Here is a 27,565-nt window from a genome sequence, read left to right on the forward strand (position 1 = left end):
AATGGACCCACAAATGTATGGCCAACTAATCTTCAACAAACAGGAAAGAATATCCAATGGAAAAAAGACAGTCTTTATAGCAAATGGTGATGGGAATATTGGACCGCAACACGCAGAAGAATGAAACTAGACCACTTTCTTACACCATACACAAAAATAAATTCAAAATGGATGAAAGACCTAAATGTGGGATAGGAAACCAGGAGAAAACAGGCAGCAACCTCCAAGACCTTGGCTGCAGCAACTTCTTTCTAAACACATCTCCCGAGGCAAGGGAAAGAAAAGCAAAAACTATTGGAACCTCAATAAGATAATAAAGCTTCTGCACAGTGAAGGAAACAATCAACAAATCTAAAAGCCAACTGGCAGAATGGGAAAAAATATTTGCAAATGACATATCATTTAAAGGCTTAGTATCCAAAATCTATAAAGAACTTGCCAAACTCCACACCCAAACAACAAATAATCCAGTGAAGAAATGGGCAAAAGACATGAAGAGACACTTTTCCAAAAAAAGACATCCAGATGGCTAACAGACACATAAAATGATGCTCAACATCACTCATCATCAGAGAAATACAAATCAAAACCACCATGAGACACCATCTCACACCAATCAAAATGTCTAAAATGAACAACTCAGGAAACAACAGAATTTGGTGAGGATGTGGAGAAAAGGGAACATTTGTGCACTGTTGATGGGAATGCAAACTGGTGCAGCCACTCTGGAAAACAGTATGAAGTTTCCTCAAAAAGTTAAAAATGGAACTACCACATGACTTAGCAATTCCATTACTAGGTATTTATCCAAGGGATACAAAACTGCCAATTTGAAGGCAACATGCACCCCAATGTTTCTAGCAGTGCTATCAATAATAGCCAAATTATGCAAAGAGCCAAAATGTCCATCGACTGATAAATGGATAAAGAAGAGATGGTGTGTGTGTGTGTGTGTGTGTGTGTGTGTGTGTGTGTGTGTATCATGGTATATTACTCAGTGATCAAAAAGAATGAAATCTTGCCATTTGCAACAACGTGGATGCAACTAGAGTGTATTATGCTAAACAAAATAAGTTAGAGAAATACAAATATCATATGCTTTCACTCATATGTGGAATTTAAGAAACACAACAGATGAACACAGTTACCCTATGGGAAGGAAATATAAGATAAAAACAGAGAGGGAGGCAAACCATAAGAGACTCTTTAATACAGAAAACAAAGTGAGGGTTGCTGGAGGGGAGGTTCATGGGGAGATGGACTAAATGGGTGATGGGCATTAAGAAGGGCACTCATTTTAATGAGTACTGGGTGTTATATATAAGTGATGAATCACTGGGTTCTACTCTTGAAAACAATACTACACTGTATGTTAACTAACTGGAATTTAAATAAAAAAATAAATATAATAAAATAAAATAAATCCCAGAAAAAGGAGTTTCATGAACTACAAGAACACACAGACAACTAAACATAATTAGGAAAATAGTGCATGAACAAAATGAGAAGTTCAGCAAAGCAATAGAAGCCATCAAACAAACACTAATCCTAGAGCTAAAAAATGCAGTGACTGAATTGAATAATTCAATAGAGAGCTTCAAAAGCAGACTTGACCATACAGAAGAAAGAATCAAAGATCTAGAACAGGAAACATTTGAAATTATCTGGACAAAGGAGAAAAAATAAAATAAGAATGAAAAAAAAAGAAAAAGCCTACAAGAATTGGAGGACACAACCAAAAGAAAGAATATCTGCATCATGGGAATTCCAGGAGGATAAGAGAAAGAAAAGACAGAAAATATTTAAAGCAATAATGACTGAAAACTTCCCAAACCTTAGAAGATAAATGAACATCCATATCTATGAGGCCCAAAAGATCCCAAATAGAGCTACAATAAGGCATACTACAATTAAACTGTCAAAATTCAGAGACATGAGATAAAGAATTTTGAAAGTAGCAAGACGAGAAGAAACAAGTTGCACATCAGGGAACCCCCATAAGACCATCAGCCGATTTCTTAAAAGAAACTTAGACCAGGAGAGAATGAGATGATATATTCAAGATACTGAAAGGAAAAAAGCTATGCTTCAGAGATGAAGAAAAGATAAAGACTTTCCCAAACAAACAAAAATTTCATTACCACTAAGACTGCCTTACAAGAAATGCTAAAGGAAGTCCTTTGAGCAGAAGGATGCCAATTACAATCATAAAACAAAAAAATGTAGTGTAAAAGTCAACTGTAACATCAGTAACCTAAAATGTGAGGTGAAGGGAAAGTAAAAGTGTGAAGTTTAGGAATGCTATCAAAGCTAAATTTTTATCAGTTTAAAATCAGGTGTTATAATTTTAATATGTTTTATATAAGCTTTGTGGTAACCACACAGGGAAAATTGGTGGTAATTACACAAAAGAACATGATTTTAAGAAGTCAAAGGATACTGATATTAAAAGATATCAAAACACAAAGAAGATAGTAGGATAAGAAGCAAGGAACCATAGATCTAAAAAACAAGGCAGAAAACAATGAATAAAATGACAGTAGTAAGTTCTTACCTATTAATAAATTTTATATTTGAATGGATTAAATTACATTTGAAAAGATTAATAAAAACAAGATTCAACATACTGCCTACAAGAGACTCACATTAGCCTTAAAGGTACATAGGACACACATATACTGAGAGTAAAGAAACAGAAAAAGACATTTCAAGAAAATTATAACCAAAAAAAGGGGGGGAGGGGAGGCAGGGATACCTATTCTTTTATCAGGCAAAATAGACTTTAAACTAAAAAGGGTAAAAAGAGACAAAGAAGAACATTATATAATGATAAATGGGTCAATCTATCAAGAAGAAATAACAATTATCAATATTTATGTACCCCCCTGTGGAGTCCCTAAATATATAAAACAAAACCTAACAAAATCAGAGGAAAAATAAATAGCAATACAATCATAGGTAGGGACTTTAATACCCCACTCTCAACAATGGATATATTACCCAGAGAAAGGCAAGAAAGAAACAATGAATTTGAATACTATCACCAAGTGGACTTAGCAGATAAACAGAATATGTTACCCAACAACAGCAGAACATACACTCTCCTCGAGCACACCTGGGACATTTTCTATGATAGAACATATGTTAGGTCACATAACAAGTCATACCCAATTCAAGAAGACTGAAATCATACCAAGTATCTTCTTTAAACACAATGGAATGAAACTAGAAGATAGTAACAGGAGGAAAACTGGAAAACTTAGAGATACCTGGAAAGTAAACAATGCTCTCCTGAACAACCAAGGGATTAAAGAAGAAATTAAAGGGAAAATGTAAAAAAAGTATCTTGAGACAACCAGAAATGGAAACACAAATGATAACCAAAACTTATGTGATACAGCAAAACAGTTCTAAAAGAAATGTCCATAAGAATAAATGCTTACATTAACAAATAAGAAAGATTGCAAATAAACAACCTAACTCTGTACCCCAAGGAACTAGAAAGAGAAGAACAAACTAAGCCAAAGTTAGCAGAAGGAAGAAAATAATAAAGATCAGAACAAAAATAAATGAAATTGAGAACAGGAAAACAACACAAAAGATTAACATAACCAAGAGTTTGTTTTCTGAAAAGGTAAAATTGACAAACTTTAAGCTAAACTAATCAAGAAAAAAAAGAGACTCTAATCAACAAAATTATAAATGAAAAAGAAGACATTACAACTTATACCACAGAAATACAAGGGATCATAAGAAGCTACCATGAACAACTATATGCCAGCAAGCTATACAACCTAGAAAAAAATGGAAAAACTCTTAGAAACCTACATCTTACCAGCACTAATTATAAAGGAACAGAAAATCTGAACTGACCAGTTACTAGAAATGAAATTGAATCAGTAATCAAAACTCTCCCAGTAAAGAAAATCCCAGGACCAGAGAGCTTCACTGGTGAATTTAACCAAACTCTTAAAGAAAAATTAACATCAAACCTACTGAAATTCTTCCAAAAATTGAAGAGGAGGTAACACTTCAAAAGTTCAAAACTCATTTAATGAGGTCAGCATTACCCCGATATAGTGCCAGAAAAGGAAACTACAAGAAAAATAAAACTACAGGCCAATATCCCAAATGAATATCATTGAAAAAATTCTCAATAAAATACTAACAAAATGAATTCAGAAAGACATGAAAGGATGATTCACAATGATCAAGTGGTATCTATCCCTGGGATGCAAGAATGGTTCAAAATACACAAACCAATACATGTGATATATCGCATCAATAGGATGAACAACAACAACAAAAATCATATGATCACAAAAGATTCAGAAAAAAAAACCATTTCACAAAACTCAACATCCATTCATGATAAAAACTCTTAACAAATTAGGTAGAGAAGGAAAATAAATACTTTAACACAATAAAGGTATATATTACAAGCCCATGGCTAACATTATACTCAATGATACAAGACTGAAAGCTTTTCCTCTAAGACCAGGAAGAAGACAAGGTTGCCCACTGTCACCAATCCTATTCAACATAGTACTAGAAGTTCTGGCTAGAGAAATCAAGCAAGAAAAAGAAATAAAAGATATAAGAATTGAAAAAAAAAGAAGTAAAATTGGCTCTACTTGTAAATGATGATTTTAGAGATAGAAAATCTTAAAGATTCACCAGAAAACTGTTAATCAATAAATTTAGTAAAGCTACAGGATATAAAATTAGCATACAAAAATCAGTACTGTGCTTATACACTATAAATTATCTGAAAAAAGAAATAAAGAAAGTGATACCATTTACAATAGCAGCAAAACAATAAAATACTTAGGATAAATTTAACCAAGGAGGTAAAATATCTCCACACCGAAAACTACAAGCCACTGATGAAAGAAATCAAAGAAGACACAAATAAATGGACAGGTACCTTGTGTTCATGGATTGAAAGAATCAATATGGTTAAAATGTTCATACTACCCAAAGCCATTTATTGATTCATAACAAACCCTGTCAAGATTACAATGGCAGTTTTTACAGGAGTAGAAAAAAACAATTCTAAACTTATATGGAACCACAAAAACCCTGGATAGCCAAAACAAACCTGAGGAAGAACAAAGCAAGAGTCATCACATTCCCTGATTTCAAACTATACTATATAGCTATAGTAATCAAAACAGTGTGGCACTGGCATAAAAACAGACATAAAAAACAGACATATAGACAATGGAACAGAATTGGGAACCCAGAAATAAACTCATGTATATACAGTCAACTAGTATTTGACAAGGGTACCAAGAACACTCAATGGAGAAAAGACAGTCTCTTAAATAAATAGTGCTGGGAAGAGTGGATTTTCACATGGTAAAAGATTCTTATACCATTCATAAAACTAACTCATAGTGGATTAAAAACTAAAGGTAAGCCTGTAAACCATAGAACTCTTAGGTAAAAACATAGGAAAAAACTCCTTGACACGGGTCTTGGTAATGATTTGTTGAATCTGACATCTAATGAACAAGCAACAAAATAAAAAACAAGTAGAATTACATGAAACTAAAAAGTGTTGCACAGCAAAATAAACAGCAAAACAGAAAGACAACCTACAGAATGGGAAAAATATTTGCAAACCACAAATCTGAAAAGGGGTTTATATCCAAAATATATTTAGAACTCCTACAACTCAATAGCAAAATAATAATAATAATCCAATTTTTAAAGTGGCAAAGGACCTGAATAGATGTTTTTCTAAAGATTATAAAAAAATGGCCAACACATACATGAAAACATGCTCAACATCACTAATCATTTGGGAAATACAAATTAAAACTCTAAGGGAATATCAACTCATACTTGTTAAAATGGCCATCATCAAAAAGACAAAAGATAACAAATGCTGACAGGGATATGGAACAAAAAGAACCCTTGTGCACGGTTGGTGAGATTGTAAATTTGTACAGCCATTATGGAAAATAGTAAGGAGTTTCCTCAAAAAGGTAAATATAGATCTACCATATGATCTGCAATTCTACTTCTGGGAATACGTCCAAAGGAAATGAAAATACTATGTTGAAGAAATATATTCACCCCCATGTTCATAGCAGCATTATTTACAACAGCAGAGACATGGAAACAACCCAAGGGTCCATCAGTGGATAAATGGATAAAGATATTGTGATATGTATATATATATATATATGTGTGTATATATATATATATACACATATACATATATATATAGTGATATGTATATATATACATATATATGTATATATATATATATACACACACACATATATATACAGTGAGAAAGAGAGAGAGAGATTATTCAATCATAAAAAAAAAAGGAAATCCTGCTATTTGTGAGAACAAGGAGAAATCTTAGGGGCATTATGTTATGCAAAATAGTTCAGAGAAAGACAGATACTGTATAATCTCACTTATATATGGAATATTAAAAGAAAAAACACAGTCATATAAAAATATCAGATTTGTGGTTACAAGAGGCAGGGCTGAGGAGTGGGGAATTAATTGGATAAAAGTGGTCAAAAGGTACATACTTCCAGTTATAAGATAAATAAGTACTGGGGATGTAAAGGACACAAGACACTATAGTTCACACTGCTGGGTTATATATTTGAAAATTAAAACGGTAGATTCTTAGAGTTCTCATAACAAGTAAAAGAAACTTTTTTTCTTTGTGTGTGTGTGTGTGTGTGTGTGTGTTTCTATATGAGATGGTAGATGTTAGCTAAATTTATTGTGGTAATCATTTCACAAAAATTTGTAAGCCAACCCATTATGATCTGCACCTTCAATTTACACAGAATACATGTCAATTGTATCTTGACAAAACTTTTTAAAAAGTAGTCTCCTTCTATATAAGATAAACAATTTTTTGTTATTCATTAGACGGCTAGATTGCCACACAGTATAGACAGTATCCTATCATTTCATCAAAGTCTTCTGCTTCTTCCAGCACACTGAGAAAGCATGCCAATAGCCAATAGTCTGTTAATCTGATTGTGTCTTAGTTCTGGCCCACTCAGAGCCTGTGAAATTTACCTTCTTGGAGCATTCTGTCTTCCAAGTACTTAACAAGGTTCTTTAAACACTATAGTTCCGGGGGCGCCTGAGTGGCTCAGTTGGTTAAGCATCTGATTCTTTTTTTTTTTTTAATTTTTTTTTTTCAGCGTTTATTTATTTTTGGGACAGAGAGAGACAGAGCATGAATGGGGGAGGGGCAGAGAGAGAGGGAGACACAGAATCGGAAACAGGCTCCAGGCTCTGAGCCATCAGCCCAGAGCCTGACGCGGGGCTCGAACTCACGGACTGCGAGATCGTGACCTGGCTGAAGTCGGACGCTTAACCGACTGCGCCACCCAGGCGCCCCAAGCATCTGACTCTTGATCCCAGCTTAGGTCATGATCTTTCAGTTCTTGAGATCAAACCCCACATTGGGCTCTGCGCACAGAGCAGAGTCTGCTTGGGATTTTCTCTTTCTCTCTCCTCTCTCTCTACTCCTCCCCTGCTCACCCTCTCACACAAAATAAATAAATAACCCTTAAAAAATTATAATGCCTGAATAAGCATTTGTTAAAAATGAAATTATTTTGCGAGTTTTAATATTCACTCAAATATTTGTTGGGCATCCACTCTGTGCAATGTCTGAAGTGCTGAGGAAATAGTAGTGAACAAAACAAAGCTCTTGTCCATAAGGGGCATACATTACAGCGAAAAGGCCAGACAATATATAAACAAAGAAGTCAACACATGGTGCCTGCTATGGAGGAAAGCAGAGATGGTAAAGAGGCAAGTGGGCCAGGTGGGTGTGGGGAGAAGAGGGCTGCTCTTCTATTTAGGGGGATGAGGAAAGGCCTTGCTGAGAAGAGAACATTTGAACACACAGCCATCGAACACACAGCAAGAGATACAAGCAAGAGTTGATCATGGTCACAGGAGAGCAGAGAAGCCAATGTGACTGAAGCAAAGTGCCCTTGCAAGGAGCAACAGGAGATGAAATCAAGAAGCGACCGAGGGCCAGACCACACGGGCTGTGTAGGTCATTGCAGGACTGTTTTGTTTTGTTTCGTTTTGTTTTGTTTCTGAGTGTAATGGGAACTGTGGCAGGGTTCTGAGCAGAGAAGGGACATAATTTGACTTTGTGCTAACAGGATTTCCCTAACTGTTGTGGGAGCAGAGAGACAAGTCAAGGGGCTTTGCAATAATCAAAGTGGCCAGGTGGCTTGTTTCCGAGGAACAACAGGGGCAATGGTGAGATCAGTCAGATTCTGGATATGTTTTGAAGGTAGTACCCACAGGATCAGCTGTTGATACAAACCATCTGGGCATCACTGCCTCATGGACATGTGACTGCACCTTCTCCTCGTCTAGTTAATGTCTCTACCCAATCACAGCTGAGCTCTTAACCCACTAGGTGGATTTTCAATTAGCATTAATTAGAGTCTGCCACATTTTAAGCAAGCTGACTTTAGTAAGAACAACCTTCCAGGATGTTCCTGACAGCGACATGCCAAATATTTCCTCACCTCCCTTCCCATCTTCACCTTCTACAGTCTAATTGCTTCTCACTTTACACAGAGGCCTTGGGGTGGCATTGCAGGGATTACTCACAGTGTTCTCCAAAAGAGAACATCTGTCCCAGAAATTATATGGCTAGCTGTCTTTCTAAGAAAGGCAGAACATGCAACTGACTCCTAATTCTTTTTGGTAATAAAATTCCTGATCTATGCAATGCCTTTTTCCCATTTCTCAAAACTACGTGTTAACAAAAGGTCACAAGCTGGCTCCAGTTCCCTGTGTACTTTGCAAGGTAATATAGTTCTGAAAAGAAAAGCTTAACTTAAAGGTCAAGATACAAAATCTATTTTTTCTGACTATAAAATATTGAACATTTCCTTAGATTCATGAACCATGCTTTAAGTAGCCTGGATGATATCAACATTCCTTTACAGAAATGAGAAGTTTTAAGTATCAAAAGACCGGAGGGAAAAAGAGACAAAGCAAAAATACACAGAGGGCACTAAAACCCTTATGAACACAAGTCTTGGAAGCTTACTTACAGGCTCATTCCACTTTATAGAGACATAGTGACACATGGAACAAAACACATTTTACATGGCTTTGCTCAATGACAGTAACAGTAACAACCGTTTTAAGATTTTCTAACAAAGATGACTCTAAATTTCAATACACTGAATTATAATATCAAAAATGAATTCCATTTTAAAATGTGAGTATGGGGCGCCTGGGTGGCGCAGTCGGTTAAGCGTCCGACTTCAGCCAGGTCACGATCTCGCAGTCCGTGAGTTCGAGCCCCACGTCGGGCTCTGGGCTGACGGCTCGGAGCCTGGAGCCTGTTTCCGATTCTGTGTCTCCCTCTCTCTCTGCCCCTCCCCCGTTCATGCTCTGTCTCTCTCTGTCCCAAAAATAAATAAAACGTTGGAAAAAAAAAATTTTTTTTAATAAATAAATAAATAAATAAATAAATAAAATGTGAGTATGTTCCCTTTAAGGAAAAAAAGTCCCCAAGGAAGCCGGGGTGAAAGCTTTCAAGGAGAATGACACAAGGGGGCACTCTGTCCGACACCTTGGACACCACGGCCAGCACTCTGGTGGCCCCAGTCAGCCCTATAGGCTCCACAACTCTTGAAGAATGCAGACCACTTCCCAAGGGTTGGGGGGCTCCCTCAGCTACCCAGAACTAAAAGCTTTCCTATTGCCTGGAAATTCCCTGACTCACCTTCCAAACTTGTATGATGTTCTTCCCTTTTTCTCTTTCATCAGGCTAGTTCACCTTCTGCTCATGCCACCAGCCACATTTCTTCAATAGGTCACCACTATTCAGCACCCAGCAAATACTTTCCTTACTTTTTTCTAAGTTAAAAATTAAGGATATTTCATTTCTTCAGGTCTTAATTAATCATGAAAAGACATGGCAAAAAGCAGCCGAAGGGATGAAATGTTAATCTTCTTTCTTAACTTTTTTTTCTTAATTTTTTTTACATTTATTTATTTTTGAGACAGAGCACAAGTGGGGGAGGGGCAGAGAGAGAAGGAGACACAGAATCCAAAGCAGGCTCCAGGCTCTGGGCTGTCAGCACAGAGCCCGACACGGGGCTCAAACCCACAAACTGCGAGACCATGACCTGAGCTGAAGCCGGACACTCAACTGACTGAGCCACCCAGGTGCCCCTCTTCTTTCTGAACTTTTACCATTTGGGGCAGGAATCATGATAAAGAAGGCACAAGAGAAATATGAATCTTGACAACATGAAATAAAGACAATAGAACTACTGAGATGTATATGACGGTTTCTCTCTAGGGAAGCAGAGCCCTCTCGTGTTGAAGTACCTCACTTACAAATTTACAGTTGATCTTTGAGCAACGTGGGTTTTAAATTGTGTCAGTCCACCTATAAGTGGATTCTTTTCAATAAATACAGTACAGGACTGTAAATGTATTTTCTCTTCCTTATGGTTTTCTTAATAACATTTTCTTTTCCTTAGTTTACCTTATTGTAAGAATACAGTATATAATATATAGAACATAAAATCTGTGTTAGTTGACTGTTTATGCTATCGGTCTGGCTTCTGGTCAACAATAGGCTATTAGTAGTTATATTTGGGGGGGAATCAAAGTTATAGGCAGATTCAATCCCCATGTTGTTCAAGGATCAACTGTAATTTCACAGGTTGATTTGTTGTTGTTGTTGTTGCTGTAATTGTTGTTCTGTCCTGTCTTGTTTTGTATTGACAAGTATTGGGATGCTGTAAACCTCCCTACTCCTCGGTTCTCACAACCTTCAAAAAATGGTGTGGGGGGCACCTCGGTGGCTCAGTCAGTTAACCCTCCAACTCTTGATTTCAGCTCAGGCCATGATCTCACGGTACCTGAGATTGATCCCTGCATGGGGGTTGCACTGGGAATGGAGCTTGCTTGAGATTCTCTCTCCCTTCTCTCTCTCTGCCCCTCCCCAACTCATGCACTCCCCAACAAACTAATCCAGAGGCTTTCATTTTGCAAGAAAGGAGGAAGGACAGATTGAAAGGCAGCCAGGAAAGAAAACTGTTCATTGTTTTCTCAATTTTTCATCATTGTTTTGACTCCTGGTTGTATTTGGTGATAGCCTAAATATTATATGAGCCTAGGGGTAAGATCCTAAATACCTTAGATTTTGCAACAAATATTACCTGTTTCTACTGGTTGATACATAGGGTCATTAAGCTTCTAAGAACTCAAAAACTCCACGAAGGAGCAGTACAATGAAGCAATTTTAACTTACGGAAGTATAAGCTTAAGAATCCACTACTAAACCAGTCTAGGTATTTATGCAAGGCAGATATTAAACCCACATGGTTTTAAATTTTCCTTAAAAACAAAATTTATCTTTCATCAGGTACATTTTTTCTAGGAATTATATATTTCATCAACAGATTTAAAAAATAACAATTATTACTTTTATAAAGGACAAGTTTAACTAGGAAGTTTTCATTCTGATATTTCAAAAACCTATTGTAATTTAAATTATGCAGAAAATAGTTGCCTTAGAAACTATTTCAGCAATAACCTGATGATGGTTAAATGTGTTCCACTGTACAATTGAGATAGCTGTATTCTATGTCCTTTGAAATTCTTTTAAGAGAAAGGTGGAGTACTGTGGAATAAAAGAAGTTGGAAACCAAAGCAAGCATTGCTTTCAAAATGCTGACAAAAATGCAACTGATCATGAAAAGAAGAGAACTTTGTATCAGAAAAACAATGACTAGATATTGTTAATTGCTCCTTTCAAATGGACAAAAGCAGTATTTACAAAATGAATGAGGGGCGCCTGGGTGGCTCAGTCAGTTAAGTGTCTGACTTCAGGTCATGATCTCTGGTTGGTGTGTTTGAGACCTGCATTTGGCTCTGCGCTGACAGCTCAGAGCCTGGAGCCTGCTTCGGTTTCTGTCTCTCTCACTCTCTCTCTCTTTCTCTTTCATGCTCTCTCTCTGTCCCCCCCCCCCTCATGCTCTGTCTCTTAAAAATAAATAAACATTAAAAAAATTTTTTTAAATGAATGAGTTGGGGAATATGTTTTTTAAATCAGTAAATAAATCTATCATAATTTTTACTGTGAAGATGTATACTTATTGTATAATGAAGGCTTGACTTTTGATAAACAACATACATAATAACAAAACTGGATACATTTTTAAAAAGTGCTCTTTGGGCAAGGTGCACTGTTCTGTGCCATCGGAGAATTAATGGAGATATATTCAACTATTTTGTTTAGGTGGGGAGGTCAGGTTCTGTTTTAAGTGCTTTAGATATGTTATCTCTTATGGTCCACACCATAGCACCATGAAATAGTTAATGCTATCTCCATGTTAAAAGAAGTATTTTTTTGATGCTATAATTTTAAAATAACTTGGTAATTAAAACATTCCTAAAAGAGTTTTCTCAGAGTGGGAAAAAAAGGCAAATCACAGAGGATTATGTATTTGTTTGTTAACTTCTACCCCTTCTCAAAAGTAATCTGAAACATACAAAACATGGGTTCAAAAGGTTAATAAGCTGCAGTTGTATTTCAGAACCATGAAAATAAAATGTAACCAGATAAATCATAGTAAGTTCCTATATCAGAAAGAAAGGTATTTAGCAATGAGTTTCTCAGGGGAGACAAGTTTTTTTTTCTTGGAACCAAATTCTAAAAGAATGTCTCATATGAGGATTTATATAGGTCACATTAAATAATGTAATAGACGGTGTCAGAGTAAATGAAGGAGCAAATTTCTTATGCCTCTTTCTTGTTGCGACCTCCATAAAAACTGAGAAAATCCCATTACATTGCAGCACAGGGAGGGCGTCTGGAAAGGGCAAAGCTGATGGCCAAGTACATTGCTTTTCAGCCATAGAATCCAACTCAAGGGCACAACTTAAAGCCTGCTGAGGAGTCGATGTCAATTATTTCCCTGAGATGGTCTTTTCTTATGGACACTTCTTTCAAATGGGCATTTTTAAAAGGCTAGAATAGGGCAATTTAGGGTCATATTCCTGGATGAAAACCTAGTAAATTCCTTTGTCTGGAATTAAGGGTAGACCTGCATACTGTAGATACCACAAGAAGCTTTACTAGTGTTTTAACCCTAAGAGTGCCCACCTCACATGGGGCAGCGACACAGGTAAACCAGCTTTCCAGGACTTTTCTCACGTGGTCACTTTTGATTCACTCCTGGAGAGATTATATTTAGTGCAAGAATAAAAACCAATGCTTATAAGCACTAGCAAAACAATTTTAGTTCACCAAAATGCTTCATTCTCAGAATTTCTTTGCATTCAAAAACGTAAAGGTTAACTAAAATGTTTATAGTAACAAGAACCAATCCTTTCCCAGAGATTCTTTGGAGAGTTAGGGTTAGGGTTAGAAAAAGAATTACGATTACTTCCGAGGGTAGACATTAGGATTATTTTTAAACCATATTCCAGTTTATTTCTGTTCCTACTTTTATGTCTAAGATTTTTTATCCTATTTTGAATAAGCCATATCATTTCAACTCTATATTAAATAGTTCACTAGCATACGGAAGTTTATAAATTCAGGCAAAAGGAGATTGGGGTTTAAATAATTCAAAATGATGACATTACCCTGTGATTTCATTTTCTACATTTTTGGGTAGAAAAAGAGACATTTCATCTCAGCTGCAAGAATTTTACAGGCTGGGAAAGATGCAGACAGCAAAACAATACAGACTTTGAAATCCCCAAAGCAGTAGAAGTTTCCTGTCATAGGCTTAGCTGTTCTGCTAGGAAAGTCTCAAAGGAGGCAAAGGCACTTTCTGAAAACTACAAAGCGGTGACTGAAGGCATGGCAGTCAGTAGCCCCGTGCCATTGAACAAGTTTTTCTTCTGCAACAAGACTCAATTTGTATTATCTGATACTCCTAAAATTACACATAGCTGTATTTGCTTACTTCAGCAAAATCTTCCTAAAATTCAGAAAGTCCTTTCTTCTTACTGCCTTTAAAGTAAATAAAGTCAAGATAAGCTGGTTTACCTACTATGTGTTGCTTGATTTTTTTTTAACCAAGGCAGTTAACTGCTAAGCTGAACATTCAAGACCCTTAGGACTCAATCAGGAAATAACTTTATTCTTTGCCCTATGCCATTTAAGCTTACACTGTGAGACTAGTTCTTTCCCTACCCCTGTAAGAAATCACTGATAAAGTCCATAGCGTCTTCAATCACTATTCGAGAATAAGAGGACCTCCGTTCAATTTCAAGCATAAGAATAGTAATAAATGTATCCAGCCTAGTGCAATTTTCTAAAAGTCTGAACTTTTACTTAAAGCATCTTGCCCCTCCTGGGTTCAACAAGCTCAGGAGGCTATAATGGAACTATATTCAACTTCTTTTCTATTTCCCTCCCTCACTACCTCTTCTCCCAGCTGGTTTTCCAACTCTGACTTGTGTCCCTCTGGGTTTGGAGCAGAGGAAAGAAAGGTAAGAGGCAGAACAAGTGCCATCTGGTGCTGGTTTCTAGAGGCAGGTGTCTGTGGTGACCCCTCACTGGGGAGGGCGGAGGCGGGGAATAAACCTGATTCCTTTCCTTGGCTGGCATGTGGTACTTCAGTTTAGCCTGAGAACAACTGTCTACACTTACAGAAACAGCAGCAATAAACGTTTCTCCGGCAGGCACGTTTGGTCTTCTCTCTCTGTAAATTCAGGAGTCCACCCCCTGTTTCAGAGTCCTCTTGAACAGGATTTAAAGCGGCTCCAGTACTGCTCTCTCTCCTAGGGACTCATATCTGATCGGCAGTCCCCATCTCTCCGGCACAGAAGGATCAGAACCAAGACCTCTTGCCTGTGGAATCCTCAGACAGGGCTTCTCCTATTTATTTCCCCCCACCCACACCGGGACTTAAGGAAGGCTGGCTAATATTCTTTATCTGATCCTCTAGCGCCCTCTTCTGGATCTTCGCTTCCTCAACATCTGTGCTGTTGTGGAAGACCCCTGAATTCAGAGCACTTAACAGTGGCTCTGCTTTCCTGACTGCACCCTCACTGTTTTCGGCTATGCTGAGCAGCAGCAAAGATATGTTATGCTCTGTAATTTGTCCCTGGAGTTAGATGCAAAAGAAGTGAGGTTCCTTATCGTATGCCCCTGACCCATCCAAAAGTAGGGATGGATGGGCCTCTAAGATATCTGCCATAGCATCACAATTAAAGGGAAATTCCAGTGGCATCTCTCCTAGTATCCTGGAGTTATGTCACTGGAATACTGTGTACTAGCTCCAACATCTCTTCTGTTGAAGGGGAAATATCCTCAATTTCTTTTTTAGAGTTCAGTAAACCGATCAGGTCAGCGGTCTTCTTGGGGAGCACTCCAGTTACCACCACAAAGACCAGGTGAGCCACTTCCTAAGGCCATTGGTTCTCACTGAAAGATCTCCTTCAGGGTGCAGGACGACATAGTGCTATCTATCAGCCCAAGGCATAAATTTGTGCATGGTGGTGGATAATATTCATCACTACAGATATATCCCCTAGATTCCATCCACTGAGTTCCAGTTATTTCCAACAACTCCAGAGCCCTATGGTTGTGTATGATCTCGAGAAAAAAGTGGCCATTCCACTAGGTTTAGAATGCACATGCTCACATTTGGAATGGCATCTCCTGCTCTCTTGGGCCAAAAGTTATTCATCACCAAGGGGAAGGAAAATCTGATATTTTGCACAGCATGCTCTGAGAGCAACCTGCTTCAAAATTGCCTGTGGTGCTTGGTAAATATGATGGTTTCCATACCTGCTCCAAAGATACCAACCCAGAATATCTACAGTTTGAATGCTAGAAATTACATATTGAAGAAACACTCCAGCTAATTCGTATACACACACAGCAAAGTTTGAGGGCTCTGAGGTAGACAATGAAAGAAGTAAAAGCCAGAGAAAACACACCTGTTCTAAACATTTTTTTTTCCAACGTTTATTTATTTTTGGGACAGAGAGAGACAGAGCATGAACGGGGGAGGGACAGAGAGAGAGGGAGACACAGAATCAGAAACAGGCTCCAGGCTCTGAGCCATCAGCCCAGAGCCTGACGCGGGGCTCGAACTCCCGGACCGCGAGATCCTGACCTGGCTGAAGTCGGACGCTTAACCGACTGTGCCACCCAGGCGCCCCGAAAACACACCTGTTCTAAAAAGTCGTATTTTCTTTAAACCTTTGTTCCTGACTTCTTTGCCTGATGACCTCCTCCTCTGCCTTTTTGTGTATGAGGTTGACTTTAACAAGAGGGGAAAAAAGATATAAAAATAAGAATTACAAAGGTTAAATTCCCATTTATAAGGCAGAGTGTTAAGAGACGCCATCTATAGCTGTTGAAACAATAAATAAAAGCGTAAGCATATTATTTTAGATGATAAAGGTCATCTCAAGGATCTAAAAGCAGTGAACAAAAGTGTATATTGGCAGGACCAGCAACAGTATGAAACAGGCTAAATCTATAGTGTGATTTTTTAATACAGATAGGTATTATTTTATTGTACTGCTTAATATACTTTTCAAAATAAATTTTATTAAACATGCTGATAAACAATAAATTCTGACTTTTAGTGTGGCTTATATGAGCTCTTCCTCTCTTAGGTTCAAAGGGATTTATTCCAGCAGGTTGGAAGCCTCTTCTGAACATTCTCTTTTTCTTTGGAGTCTGGAATGCTTTTGAGATGTCTGCTTTTGTGCTCTTATTAGCTATTTCATTGGTGAAATCAGCATCCTCCTGCTGTCAAAAAGGGAAGAGAAGAAGAAAATTAAACTTTTTTTTTTTTTAGAAAGTGAGTTAGAATGAACTTCCTGTTCCCACAGAGCAATGATGCTGCCCATGTTACACTATTAAACATCCCCTGTTAACAGTAGCACAGAACATAACAGTTAAATCATTTCATGCCCAGCGTAGCAGGAGTTGTGTGTCCCTGGAGCACTGATAGGATGAAGACAACACCCGACCATTGATCATAAGCCTTTATTTCCACTGGATACTTTCCAGTGTTGCCAATGATACATGTGCTGTGGGAGCTCTATCCCTGAGAGGGCCATGTGTGAAAGATGGACAGTTGCCTTAATTTTAATGTAAAATAGGAAGAATGTAAGAGAGGAAACATTTATTGAGTTCTGACAGTAGGCTCAATATTTTAAATTACTTTATTTCATTTCATTTTCACCCTGTGAAGTAGATTATCAATTTCACTAATTTATTAGATTGGGGAGACTGGTATTCAGAAAGGTTAAGTAGTTTGACCAAGATCCATTTAGAAAGCAGTGAAGTAAGATTCAACCCTCACTCTGTCTAAAAATCGATTCAGAGCTACTGGCTACTGGTAGATGTGCCGAGGGGACTCCATCCCATTATGGGACTCTTTCAAGGATTAAGTATTGTATAATGAATATAAAGGCTTCTAGTCAAAATACAGTAAATGTTAGTTCCCTTCTTTAAAAACAAGGCCTCCAGCCAGAGTCTCTTGGGTTAAATGAGAAGAAATTGTATATGTACATCCCCAACTTTAATTCAGACTCCGTGCAGGCAGGAGATCTTGTGTTCATCATGTATCCATAATGCTTAGAAGGTGCACATGGCAGATGTTCACAATTTATCTCCTGAATATTAAACGATTAAACAACGAGATGAAAGATGGATAAAAGATTTGATTCCTCATCCAAAAGATCAAAGAAATAACTGACGTCCGGAAAACAGCAAAAAGGACAAAGATGGACATTTTGACATAATCAGCTTGAGGCACTCCTGTTAACACTGCCTAGTCAGTCATGTCAAAATGAAAGGCACTGATTTCTTCTCTCTTTTTTTTAACCAAGTAATGTATGACATAGAAGTCTCCAACATCTGGGGCACCTGGATGGGGCCGTTGGTTAATGTCCAGCTCTTGATCTTGGCTCAGGTCATGATCTCACAGTTCATGAGCTCGAGCCCCACATCAGGCTGTGTGCTGACAGTGCAGAGACCACTTGGGATTCTCTCTCTCCTTCTCTCTGTCCTTCCCCTGCTTGTCCACTCACTTGCTCTCTCTCAAAATAAATAAATAAACTTTACAAATTTCTTTAAAAATAAAAAAAAAAAGAAATCACTACCTTCTCTCTCCTCTGCTTCCTAGGGCCTGATCACAGGTGTTTTACTTCCTAACCCCTGCTCCCCTGTTCATGAATCTGGCATCATGTCTAAAACCTACAGGGTAATAGCCAGCCCACTTGTACATACTGGTGAATTTCCAAGGGTCCTTGTAACTATTGGAGTGCTATGATAATGGTCATAAATAGTGTTTATGAACTTCAAGGAATGTTTAGGCTTTGAGTTATGTATGTTTCAGGATCCAGCCTGAGCTCTGTGCTTAGCTCCATGGACTCCAAGAACCCTAGTAGATAACTGTAAAACCCTCCGAACTGATCAATATGTCCATTATATACCTAATAGCCCTGCTTAACTTGAAATTCACATTCACAAGTCCACATTTTCTTTACACACACTACCACACACATGTACAAATGCATACACACAACAACAAATGAAGGCGGCTGGTCAGTGAGGCAGGAAAAAAATATCAAAATACATTAAACCTAAGATTATCTACAAAAAATCAGTTGTTTAAAATGGAACATTCACACAATGATGAATATTACTTCTGCCCTTCAGTCTTTAATCAAACAAGACATTCTTCACCTCAGGTTTTAAAAGTATCAGTCAGCTATTTCTGATGGCTTTTTCTACACCGAAAATTAATCCAAAGTCTCTGCTATGACTAACAACTTCCATTATAAACAGCAGCATCTAGCTATTGATTTATTATCTACTCCCACTTGGCATAACACACCTTGGGTCCTTTTAAAAAACCTTGTGAGATTCACCTCGGTCCCACATGGCTAAGTGATAGAATCAAACCCACCATGGTCACAGAATCCAGGTGCAATTTTACTTGTCATCTTGAAAAAGCTCAGACCTTGCTTCCAGATTCAACTTTCTCTTGAACTTGGATGGCTGTTTTGCCTGGTTTGCTCTTCCGCAAGTTATCATTTCTCTTACTTTAATGCACACCCTGCAAAATGCCAACATAGCTGGACTTTTTACTGACTACATCTGAACAGAGGTCTGTTTTACTACCCTTTTGACTAGCTCAATTTGTCTTCATGACAGTAAGTTAAATAAGAGCACTAATTTCATACAGAGAAGAGGGTTTCCCTAATGAAAAATGAGCAATGTTAAATCTACAAAGGATTGTGGGCAGTGAGTCCATTTTTGTTTCTCTGAATTTTAAACACTGGGAACTTCACTCTTTGAATCAGTGGAGACCCATCTGAGTGTTTGGAGAGCACTCACTGTACTCTCCAAGGTAGATGAAACAATTAAAGCTGTAGAAGATCTCTTGGACCATATAATCCACTCCCTGATAGGACAAGATGTCTGTTCTGTAAGTAACAGATGTTGGACTGGTTTGTGGTATCAGGACGTTCATGTGAAAATAGATTATATAACTTCCCTTGAGGAAATGATAATATAGACACCTTAATAGCATTTCCTCCTTAATTTCCATATTATGTGTTAATAAATATCATTGCATAAGCGATCTGATCTAAGTATCTACCTAATCTCCATTCTTCACCTCCCACTTAATTTCTTTCTTATGACATAGAATGTGATTTTCTCATTATCAAAGCATAAATAAAAAGTTACCTATCTCCCCAAGAGAAGAAACATTTTGATTAAGGAAGAAAAAGAAGGCAAGTAAGAAGAGAACTTGGACTACTTAACCATATCCACTCTAAGGTGCACCCTCAGGAGCTGGCAGATCATTGTAAAACAGACCTGTCATGTGCCCTGTGTGTTTCCTGTATTATAATGTGATCTACATTCATAAAAAAGATAATCCTTCCCCTCAAAATTAGAGTGAAAAGGAAGAAAACGAATCGCTCCTTCCTACATAACCACTCATTGTTCTGCTTCCATTCTAGGGGTTCTTAACCTGAGACCCATAGATAGAATGAGACAGTCCATGAACTTGGATTCGAAAAAATACATCTTTATTATTTTAAATGACTTTAGGTGAAATTTAGTAATGCATTCAATTTTAAATGTAGGAAAGAAGTATCAGTGATGCCTGTCATTTTGTCACAAATAACGGACATATTTTCATATCACACTATGGCAGTCACAGATACCTCAAAATATTATTTATGCTCATGCCTAATTTGATATCATGATAGTTATTAAACCACTTCCAGACTGCACCCAACTTTCCTGTTTAAAGATGCTTGTGCCCTTGCTGTGATGAGCACCGGGTATTGGATGGAAGTGTTGCATCACTATATTGTACACCTGAAACTAATATTACACTATATATATGTTAACTAGCTGGAATTTAAACAAAAAAACTTTAAAAAATAATAAATAAAGATGCTCACGCAACATAGCTGGCCAAACTACTGGATAATTCCTCATCTCAGAGTTACTCAGTTAATAGCGAAATCTAGTATTTGCATAGATACCCAGACAATGACTGTGTTTTCCAGTGTTCTGCATCTGCACTTGTTTGTTGACCAAGTGTGGAAAAAGATGAAAACTTATATGGTGACGTTTTTCATATCTAGGTAGATCAAATTTCAATTCCTAACCCTCTATAGGACAGCACAGCTTGTGGAACATAAAGAGGTCATGGTCCACGAGTAGTTAGCCTTCACACTGACAAATATTTAAAAGATAACATTGAGCTTTAACTTGTCTATATTTTAAATTGTTTATCTGGTCAATTAATACATGAATATCGAAGCACATATATTACTATATCACAAACTTGTTTAATCCTATGGCAAAAGCATTTTAATACAATTGGTTTCCTTTTTAATCCTACATGTTTTATTTTATGCATTTTAAAATATTATCCTGGGGCACCTGGCTCGCTCAGTCGGTTAATCATTCAACTTCAGCTCAGGTCATGATCTCATGGTTGGTGAGTTGGAGCCTCGCGTTGGGGTCTGTGCTGACAGCTCAGAGCCTGGAGCCTGCTTCAGATACTGTGTCTCCCTCTCTCTGCTCCTACCCCACCCCTCTCAAAAATAAGTAACCATTTGGGGCACCTGGGTGGCTCAGTCGATTAAGCAACTGGCTTCGGCTCAGGTCATGATCTCACGGTTCGTGAGTTGGAGCCCCATGTCGGGCTCTGTGCTGACAGCTCAGAACCTGGAGCCTGCTTTGTATGCGGTGTCTCTTTCTCTCTCTGCCCGTCTCCTGCTTGTGTTCTGTCTCTCCCTCAAAAATAAAAAAAAAATATTTAAAAAAAAATTAATAAACATTTAAAAAATATTAAAAAAATAAAATAAAATAAAATATTATCCTAAAAAGGGATTTACAGGTTTCACCAGACTGCCCAAAGTGTCCCATTTGCTGCTGTTACAAATTACCACAAATTTAGAGGCTTAAAACAACACGGGTTTATTATTTTATAGATCTGGAGGGCATAAGTCAAAAATGGAGGGTCATGAAGCTAAAACCAAAGTGTCAGCAGAGTGTGCCCTTTCTGGATGCTGCCAGGGGGATCTGTTTTCTCACCTTTTCCAGCTCTAGAGAGGAACACACGTCTTGTCTCATTGCACCCAGCCTGCAATTACATCTCTCCAGTCCCTGCTTCCATCATGGTGGCTCTTTCTCTGACCACCCAGTCTCCTTCTTTCACTTACAAGGAAACTTGTCATTAACACTGGGCCCACCCAGGTAATCCAGGATAATCATAATCACATCTGGAAAGTCCTCTTTGCCATGTAAAGTAATATAGTCACACGTTCTAGGCATTAGGATATGGATATCTTTAAGAGACTACTGTTCTGCCTACTATCCTGTCCATAACACACACACACACACACACACACACACACACACACACAAGTTAAGAACCCCTGTTGTATTTCCTACCACTCTTTCTGATATTACAAAGATATCAAGTAACACCCTTCATAACTCAAAGTAATGTGCCATGCTCTTTAATTTTGTTCAAAATCTTATTTAGCTAATAACTACTCTTGAGATTCACGTTCATGTTCTGGAGAATAGGGTAACATTATAATCACAAAATCTGTAACGTAACGCCAAAAACTCAGTGAAAATTGATGATATACACACATCTAAGAAGTTGACATCTATACAAAATTGATACAATGTATTGAATAAAGCAAAAGGATTTCAATGAGCGTATCTATCGTATATCCCTCTGATTTACAAAGTAAAACCTTCAGCGAACAAATTCAGAAGTGTATTTTTTCCAATAAGAGGACACCTAACAATCTCTCTTTAATCAAGGTCAAAGTTGGTTAACAATAGCAGCATTATAAATAGTAGTTAGAAGAGTTAAGTGTTATTCCCTTTTAATTTTATTAAATGTCCCTCACCTTGCCATGCGATGCTGGTAAACTTATGCAGAGTTTATTCTCTCCATGCACATACATACTCTCCCTCTCTCTTCTTTGCCAGGTAAGTACTGATAAATTTACCTGGTATTCTTAGATGTTTAAAAACCTAAAACAGAATGTATAAGCACAGTATCAAGTGTTTGTAACTACTGATCAACTTAAGCTCTCACTCAGTCTGCTCTCCCCCACCTCCTCTCCCCTTCCTACCTGAAAAAGGAGATTAGGACGTCAGCGATGTTTCAAGAGCCTCCCTGATTTTATGGCATGAAATCTTTCCTATTTCTCCAACGTTGAACTGATGTCTCTGCTGTGTTCTTTTTGAAAAGATCTGATACTGCAATTGTTTACAACTATAAGGTACCTCGCATCTTCTTAGAGATTATTGGTGACCACCTTCAATAATAAGCATTAACATGAATTATTTTAACCATGTAATTTGTTTACATGATTTTAAAGCCCCAAAGTATCTATGTGAATCTGATCATAATTTTGCTACTTTATAACACTATAATGTTTTATTTCTATTGCCACATGTACAGACACACACACATCACATATGTGTATATCATTTCAAAAGTCAGATTTAAAAAAAGAACAAATTGGCAGAAATGTCTCTACCCCCTAATATAATACGATGATACAAGGCTATGTATAATTCAAGTAGGCAAAGTTGCCAGACACTTTTCACCTTGTTGCTTTTTTATTACAAAGCTGCCCTAGGATTCATTTTACTCTAGAATAAAAATCTCATTATTCTCAAAATAAAATAATTTAATAGGAAAAAAATTCTTCAGATATTTTAAACGCTTTTGTAAAGTCATGGTTTCTTAATCAAACTTGAAGCTTTCTAGAATCCAAAGGACTTTAATAGCCAATTTTTGCCCTTTCCCTCATTTACATACAAATTCTTTTCTCCTACTTAAATGCCATCAAGTTACCTTAAATTAGTGATGAGGTGGGAAAACAGAAAAAGCAGACTATCCTAGGAGACAGAATAATTATTGCTTTTGCAGTCCAGCACAGCCAATTATCTTTGGTGCTGTGATATTTAACAAGGGAATCTCAGAAGGGACACTCTGTCTACCTGTCTGCATGCACAGGAATGCTATGGCCATCCCAAGTAATTCACCTGTAATTCTCTCCTGCATAATTTTCTACCATTAGCATCACATCAGGATTATTACATTGGACCATGTGGCTCCACTTGATTAAATACGTAACATTTTGAGTTTGCTTATTTGTGTACTTGTTTTCATTATTCTTTGCTAGGAGGAAAGTTAAAAGAAATGTGGAGAGCTAGTGTGGCATAATGGGGGTCAGGAAACGTGAGTCTTGGTCTTAGGTGAACAACTACCACCATTCACCAGTTGTGGCACCTTGAGTGAATCAGGAATCTCTTTAAGCTCTCAACATCCCCCACCTCCTATGCCTTACCATGCTCCATGCTTCTTGGCAAACTTAACATATAGATTACACTTTTTGACTCTAGTTATCAGCTATATTGCTTCACAAATATTTTAATAAATCTTCAAACAAAAATTGGAGACCATGCTTTTTGTTTAAGATAACAAAAAACTATATAGTAAGATGAGAAATGCAATTCTATTAACAGGTGGAAAGGTTTCCTCATTGGAGGGAAATGTGCTCTGAGAATACTGGTAAGATTCCAACAGATAACGTTTTAGGTGAAACTGAGCTTTGTTAGATAGAGAGACAAATTTGCCAGATACTCTAGACAGGGAAAGAGTCAGGTAGAAAAGCGAAAAGAAAGAATGGAGTGTGGATCCAAGAAAAAAGAAAAGGAATGTGTCGGCAGTGTAACTTCTCTCCGAATCATAATCATAATAATTACTGAAATTATTAAAGCATGGATGGGAGTGAATCTCTGTGGGAATACTGAAAGACTGGTCTTTGCTTCTGCACCAGAGATCAGCAAACTTTCTTCTAACAGGGCCAAATAGCAGGTACTTCAAGCTTTGCAGGTCATATGGTCTGTGTCACAGCAACTCAACTCTGCCCTTGTATCATGCCATAAACAATATGTGAATGAATAGGTATGGCTCGTATCTGTCCTAATAAAACTTTATTTTTGAACATTGACATTTGAATTGCATATAATTTGCATGTTTCACAAAATATTGTACTTCTCATTTTTTCAACCATATACAAATGTAACATCCACTCTTAATTAAAGCGGGATTACAAAGATAGTCAGTAGGCCAGATTCAACCTGCAGGTCATTGTCATAGTTGGCCAACCCTTGCTCTAGACCAGAGTAAGAAGCAGAAGAAACAAAGCAGCCTTATCTAGGTAATGAGGAAGGGATCCCAGACATCCAGAAATTGTAGGAAGAGTTCTAGACTATCACCGGCTGGGGAAGTAGGTTTGATTAATTGTAATCAGATCCCTAAAAAATAGCCTGGGTCCCAAATGACATTTAGATTACCGGTTGAAAAGATCGGAAGTGTTGGCCAGATATATTCATTGTAACTCTGCAAATAACTCAAAGTAACTTAGACCAATATGAGGCGGGGGGGAGGGGGTGCGGAATAGGAAGGTAGAATTAGAATAAGGCTCAAGGGTATCTCACTGAACACAAGTAGAAGATAGTATGAAGTAAACCACTAAATTTCCAAAAGAGACCATAGTCCTTTGAAGGTAAAATGACAAAAGCCTTGAGAGATTAATCAAATCCGAAAATCTAAAAAGGATTCCAGGAAGGAGGAACAGCTTGACTGATGGCGCAGAGGCAAGAATAAGTCACTGTGAATTACTGCAGAGAAATTAGGCTGTGCGAAAGGAAATACAGTTGTGGCCCACCTGTCCCATCTCCTGCCCATGGAAAGCCAGTGCTTTGAACTCCTTCTCCAGCTTCAAGGCAGCACCACATCTGAGACCAGAATGTAGGAGCAGAAGGCAGGCGTGCCCAGGAGCACTCAGCTTCTCCCAGGGAATCCTGACACATAGGACCCACCCAGGAACCAAGAGCCCAGGGAAGGGCCTGAGGTGTTATCAGCTGAGGTCATGAAACCCCAAAAGAAGGAGGGGGCCAGGCCTGTGTCAAAGGCTGGTGTATGCACCCAAACAGGAAAACATGGAATCATTTGAATTGTATTGACTGGAATGAGTGACTTCCAGAAATAGGTAGATGCTTCTTTTTCTCTCACCTCATCCACCTCCAAGGAGAAAGAGAAGTTCTAATAGTAGTCAAGGTAGAAAGGGCTCCAAGGACACAACTAGAGCACTGCAGAAGGGAGTGGATTATTTCAGAGTACAGAGAAAACAAAAGGAAGTTCTGAGTTAAGGCATCATTTGGCCTCTGGCCTTTCTATACCCTCTTAGGTGGCTTCTCCCTCTGGGAGCTGGTCTCCGTGTGGTGGAAACAAGGAGATCATCCCTGGGTTGCTCTTTGCAGGGGAGGAGCCCCCAGCCAGGCAGGACTTTTCATGGGTTTATCTTTCCATGCCCTTCCTCATCTCCAGGTGACAGAATGTGCCATGTCAGGATCAGAGGCCCTAGTTCTCTCAGAAGCAGAGGCTTAGACAAGAGGCAAGAGGAACCATGCCAGCATTTGTGAGGTTTCCTCATGAGGATGACAAAGGTGTGTAGCCAAAGTCTTTTATTACTTATTTTAAGCTTTTTTATTTGTTTTGAGAGAGACAGAGACAGCGTGAGTAGGGGAGAGGCAGAGAGAGAGAGAGAGAGAGAGAGAGAGAGAGAGAGAGAATCCCAAGCAGGCTCCACACTGTCAGCACAGAGCCTGATGTGGGGCTTGAACTCACAAAACCATGAGATCATGGCCTGAGCCAAAACCGAGAGATGCTTAACCAAATGAGCCACCCAATCGACCCACCAAAGTCTTACCTGGTGGTAAAGAGGCTTCCTTTGCTGGAGTGTCCTCAAAGCATTTTCTCTCCTTCTGAGTCAAATCCCTTTCCATCAGAAACTAATTTGTTTCCATGCTGGGAGTCAGGTTGGCATTCTGTGCCTGAACCAGGAAGAGGGCCTGGGCAGGGGCAGGACACAGAGTGGCAGCAGGTCCAGGGGCCTGGCAGTGAAGGAGGGCACAGAATTCACTTGAGGGGAGGAAATACAGTGGAGAAATGGAGCTCACTCTGTTCAAAAGAGTTATTTTCCTTTTGAAAGACTCCATAGGTAATCTTGGTGCAGTACTTGAAGGTCTGGGAAGAAAGAAAAACTTCCCAGATTGGTCCTCAGAAAACAGTCCAAGTCTGTTTCTGTCATGTGCCTTAGGGAGAGACCTCTCCGGACACCTACCAGAATGAGCACAGCATCTGTGCTCACACCAATAAGGAAAAAATAACCAGGACCTTCAACCTGCCTCCCTTAGATCATAAACTGATCATTAGTTGGAGAGAAGGAGCAGTTTTTGCCCACCTGGGATTATGCAATTAGAAACAGTCTGGAAGGTTTTATGTTTTCCTCCAAGGCAGCCACAGGGATGAAGAGCAGAGAAATGAGAAGGAGTGACAAGGGACAGCTCCCTGCTGGATCTGACGTCTTCATGCTCTGACACATTTAGAATGCATGGAGTTACTGGGCCTCATGGCATATGACTCCCAAGAGGAGGTTGCCTTCCTTGCTTACATAGGCATGGATCCTGTGGTGGTCAGAGCCCCCAGGGAATGTAACAACCCTGACTGGTATTCCTGAAGAAAAAAAAAAAAAAAAAATACTGGTGCAGCTTATGCTTCAGAAGAGAGACTATCAATGCTCAGATTTCCCTATTGTGTGACATTTGGCTTAGAATAGAAAAGAAAATGTGAGGGGCGCCTGGGTGGCGCAGTCGGTTAAGCGTCCGACTTCAGCCAGGTCACGATCTCGCGGTCCGTGAGTTCGAGCCCCGCGTCGGGCTCTGGGCTGATGGCTCAGAGCCTGGAGCCTGTTTCCGATGCTGTGTCTCCCTCTCTCTCTGCCCCTCCCCCCGTTCATGCTCTGTCTCTCTCTGTCCCAAAAATAAATAAACGTTGAAAAAAAAAAAAAAAGAAAGAAAGAAAATGTGAAAGGAAAAGACATTGAGAGTCTTCTGCATCTTTGATTTGCTCACCAGGGGAACAAAGAATAGTTAATAGACGATCTCTAACTT

The 27,565-nt window shown here is 38.4% G+C and overlaps 1 long non-coding RNA gene across 1 annotated transcript; it reads right to left on the bottom strand.

The window, feature by feature from the left end:
- Window positions 1–16,507: 16,507 nt before the first annotated feature.
- On the bottom strand, window positions 16,508–27,258 carry LOC102901947. The gene is made up of 5 exons (XR_002741731.2): window positions 26,857–27,258; window positions 26,323–26,506; window positions 22,666–22,851; window positions 22,438–22,564; window positions 16,508–16,777 (listed from the first exon to the last, which is right to left on the bottom strand). It is a non-coding gene; the product is annotated as an uncharacterized LOC102901947 (long non-coding RNA).
- Window positions 27,259–27,565: the final 307 nt, after the last annotated feature.

This window comes from Felis catus, chromosome B1 (assembly GCF_018350175.1).
Source record: "Felis catus isolate Fca126 chromosome B1, F.catus_Fca126_mat1.0, whole genome shotgun sequence".
Classification (NCBI taxonomy): Eukaryota; Metazoa; Chordata; class Mammalia; order Carnivora; family Felidae; genus Felis; species Felis catus.